This window comes from Hylobates moloch, unplaced genomic scaffold (genome assembly GCF_009828535.3).
Source record: "Hylobates moloch isolate HMO894 unplaced genomic scaffold, HMol_V3 SCAFFOLD_1, whole genome shotgun sequence".
In the NCBI taxonomy this organism is placed as follows: domain Eukaryota; kingdom Metazoa; phylum Chordata; class Mammalia; order Primates; family Hylobatidae; genus Hylobates; species Hylobates moloch.
In genome coordinates this window covers 49,421,628-49,426,214 of record NW_026652276.1, presented here as the reverse complement: position 1 = coordinate 49,426,214, position 4,587 = coordinate 49,421,628, and the positions used below count along the sequence as shown (strand labels likewise).

Sequence of the window (4,587 nt, the reverse complement as noted above, 5' to 3'; positions counted from 1 at the left end):
GTGCTGGGAGAACCACTACTCTCTTCAAAGCTGTCAGTCAGACAGGGGCATTTAAGTCTGTGGAGGTTCTTTGCTGAGTTTTTGTTTGTCTGTGCCCTGCCCCCAGAGGTGGAGCCTACAGAGGCAGGCAGGCCTCCTTGAGCTATGGTGGGCTCCACCCAGTTCGAGCTTCCTGGCTGCTTTGTTTACCTAAGCAAGCCTGGGCAATGGCGGGCGCCCCTCCCCCAGCCTCGCTGCCGCCTTGCAGCTTGATCTCAGACTGCTGTGCTAGCAATCAGCGAGACTCCGTGGGCATAGGACCCTCCGAGCCAGGTGCGGGACACAATCTCCTAGTGTGCCGTTTTCCAGGCCCGTTGGAGAAGCGCAGTATTAGGATGGGACTGACCCGATATTCCAGGTGCCGTCTGTTTCCCCTTTCTTTGACTAGGAAAGGGAACTCCCTGACCCCTTGCACTTCCCGAGTGAGGCAATGCCTCGCCCTGCTTCGGCTCGCGCACAGTGCACTTCACCGTCTGTCCTGCACCCACTGTTAGGCACTCCCTAGTGAGATGAAACCGGTACCTCAAGCAGAAATGCAGAAATCACCAGTCTTCTGTGTCGCTGGGGCTGGGAGCTGGAGACCGGAGCTGTTCCTATTCGGCCATCTTGGCTCCACCCCAAATAATGTAATTTTTAAAGTTAATCCTTTGAAAGCTCAGATTTTTTACAACAGCTTTAACAAGGCAATAGTTTTACTGTGTGCTGTGAGCTGATACATTGGGAACTTTCAACCATTTACACTATGCCTAAAGAATTCAAATCTCTGGAGAAAGATTAGGAACATGCATTTACACAAGTGCTGTTATCTCATTCTGATGTAGATGGTCATCTACCAGACAATTTGAGTTTAAGTTTTACCTGGGAGCTTTTAAAAAATGCAGATGCCTAGCCCCCACAGACCTCACATCCAAAGATTTTGTTCCCTTGGAATGGGGTACAAGTAACAGTGTTTAGAGCTCCATAGCTTGTTTATGTACAGCCATGGTGCCAAGACTTCTCAAACTTTAATGTGCAGACAAATCATTGATCAATATAGTAAAATGCAAGTTCTGATTTAGTAGGTCTGAGATGAGGCCTGAGATCTTGCATTTCTAATGAGTGTCCCAACTCTAAAAAACAAAAATCAGTTAATCAGACTAGGCATTGACAGGCATATTAGAAGTGAAGTAGATAAAGAAAGGTTGGTACTAGAAATTATCCACTGTACTGGGGCAAGCGTAAAGAGCACAGATCCAGTTAGAAGTTAATAGCTTTGCTTGCATCACTAATTTTTTAAAGGCTAGGAAAGTCCATTTTAATATTATGCATTTAAGAGAGAAACTAGGTATTAAAGAAATTAACATTTAGCAGTTGGAAAATATTGACTTGGTAGCAGGGAGTCTGTTATCCTTGCTGTTACCCTGAACATTTCAATTTCAAAAAGTTGCATGACTTTTGAATCTCCTCCATGTAAGACATTCTGCTTGACATAAGGATTTATTTCTGACTTTCCATCAGTTTCTAATTAATAGCACCACCGTGTGCTACATGATGTGAGAATTGAAAATCTCTAAACAGTACCACAGGAGCACCACATTGCACTTCTACTTGAAAAAACACCTGATCAGTTATCCAGCTGTTTCCTCCAGATGTTTTCTGCAAACTCAAAGGTCATTGTTTCACTAAAATTGAGATTAATTTGGCTTAAACATATCTTGCTCACTATAATAAAGTAGAGCTATTAAAATCAAGTTTTTAAATAGTCACAGGTATATACAATCAAAAGTTGTAGAACGTAACAAATATATGTTTCTAAAAGTGCTTTCTCTCCACCTTTGTAAATCTAAATGCAAAATCATACAGTTTGTATGTTTTGCAATAAAATGTGTAGGACACATTCTTTCCTCTGAGTATCTCATGACGAACAGGAACATATCATTATTAGTACAGAGTAATAACAGAATTCACTATAAGATGAAAAGCTCAGCAAATGGTGACTGCTCTTGCAATGCCAAATAAAATATAATATCTTCCCCTAAGCTAATCTGGAAGCAAAATAGTAAGACATGACCTAAAGGATACAGTGTATGTCCGTATGTGTCTCTATGCTTTACTTTAGAGCATTTTTGTAAAATAATATGAATTTATTGGATTGCGTGAGATTGTGTTATAACCAGATACTATTAGAGTCATAGGCTTGAAAAGTTGTCCTTCATAAGGGGTATTATGGCATTTAATTACAAGTATTCTTTTTCATAATGAAATTAGAATGCAAACACCAACCCTACAATAACTCTGCACTTGAATAGCAAACCAAATATTCCTCAGAGGTCATAATTTTATAAGTTTGAGATTAAAAATAACATCTAATCTTTACTACTGCTGTCTTTCCATCCCTAGGAATATTACTTATTTTCATTAATTACTTGTTTTATCTATTTGATCACCAAGTTAAATCAAAATCTCAGAGAAGACTACAGCAATAACATTTATCAAGCTCCATTGTGTATCTGTCATTGGGTGTATACTATTCTGTGAACTATGGCCTTCCATAGACTATTAATAATGAGACATATTTACATATCAATATTTATTTCTATGATGTATGTCCCCTATGACAAAAATATACCTTGGTCTATGATTAAATGTCCTTTGTTTACAAAAACCATTATTGTGTACTAAATTATTAGTCCTTTTTCCTTTCAAAGGAGAAAAAAGCTGTTGAAATATGAAATGAAGCTTTGAGTGTCCCAATGTTCACAGCCAGATTTAAATTACCAAACTAATAGCCAAAAAACCCAAGAAAAAAGCAAAAGAGTGGGAGATTGAAAGACACAATTGTTTAAAAAAGAAACAAAATGATAGAATGGAAACATTTGGTCTTAGCATGAATATAACAATAATAGCAAAAGGAGTAGAAGTGGCACAAGAACACATGCATTGTGTGGGTTGCTGTGTGTTGAGCACCAGGTTAAGTCCTACTTATTTGTTATATAGTTCTTCTAATCCTATTATATAGGTATTTCATCATTCCCGCATTATATCTGGGGAAATTGAGGCTTGAAAAACTCTAATTAATCTGTCAAATCTCAGATCATTATTAAGAGGTAAAACCAGGGACTCAAACCTAAATCTGACTTCAAAGCCTATTGTCTTAACCAATCTACACTTGGCAGCCAGAAAGCAGTACACAGAAAGTATGTATTTTTAACTAAATAAAATTACTCTGAAATAATTTTCTACTCAAAAGAAATTATCTTAAGATAAAAAGTATTGCTAAAATCATGCTGACTGGCATCCAGGAAAAAATAGGAATGACAAAGAACAGTTAATTAATATGGCGGGCATGCTGTGATCACTTATTTATTTATTTATTTATTTATTTATTTATTTATTTGAGACAGAGTCTCACACTGTTGCCCACGCTGGAGCGCAAGGGTGCAATCGCTGGTCACCGCGAGCTCCGCCTCCCAGGTTCCTGTGATTCTCCTGACTCAGCCTCCCAAGCAGCTAGAACTACAGGCGCTCAACACCACGCCCAGCTAACTGTTTGTATTTTTAGTAGAGACGGGGTTTCACTGTGTTAGCCAGGTTGGTCTCAATTTCCTGACCTCATGATCTGCCCGCTTCAGCCTCCCAAAGTGCTGGGATAACAGGCGTGAGCCACCGCGCCCAGCAGTGACCACTTTTATCTATACCAAACAAAAATATTATAAATAAGATATATTAAAATATAAAAACACATTCTAATGCAAAGAAAAAATTCTTTAGATCAGAAATAGAACAGGAAACTAAGAGGTGACTAGTGACTTACGTCGTAAGGTTGTAACAGAAGAATCTAAGGATCATAATCACTAGTGAAGTCCAGCATTTGCTCCTGTGTGAAAATGAAACTGATTACACTCCACATGAGATGAGGGACTAGAACCAAGTCCCCTCTATAAAACTAGGAATTAGGACACTTCTCACCCTCATATTGGGGCTCAGGACACTTTAAAGTAGCGCACTTTTACAGGCTGAGTACTTTGAACTAAAGAAGTAGCTTCAGATTGACTTGGTGATGCGGGCTCTTTTTTGGTTCCATATGAACTTTAAAGTAGTTTTTTCCAATTCTGTGAAGAAAGTCATTGGTAGATTGATGGGGATGGCATTGAACCTATAAATTACCTTGGGCAGTATGGCCACTTTCATGATATTGATTCTTCCCACCATGAGCATGGAATGTTCTTCCATTTGTTTGTATCTTCTTTTATTTCATTGAGCAGTGGTTTGTAGTTCTCCTTGAAGAGGTCCTTCACATCCCTTGTAAGTTGGATTCCTAGGTATTTTATTCTCTTTGAAGCAATTGTGAATGGGAGTTCACTCATGATTTGGCTCTCTGTTTGTCTATGATTGATGTACAAGAATGCTTGTGATTTTTGTACATTGATCTTCTATCCTGAGACTTTGCTGAAGTTGCTTATCAGCTTAAGGAGATTTTGGGCTGAGACAATGGGGTTTTCTAGATATACAATCATGTCATCTGCAAACAGGGACAATTTGACTTCCTCTTTTCCTAATTGAATACCC

General features: G+C 38.7%; 1 long non-coding RNA gene across 1 annotated transcript in view; it reads left to right on the top strand.

Moving 5' to 3' along the window:
• The window catches only part of LOC116809497 (uncharacterized), a 108,277-nt gene that overhangs the window by 100,923 nt on the left and 2,767 nt on the right, over positions 1-4,587 (top strand). The gene's annotated exons all lie outside the window — the stretch shown is intronic.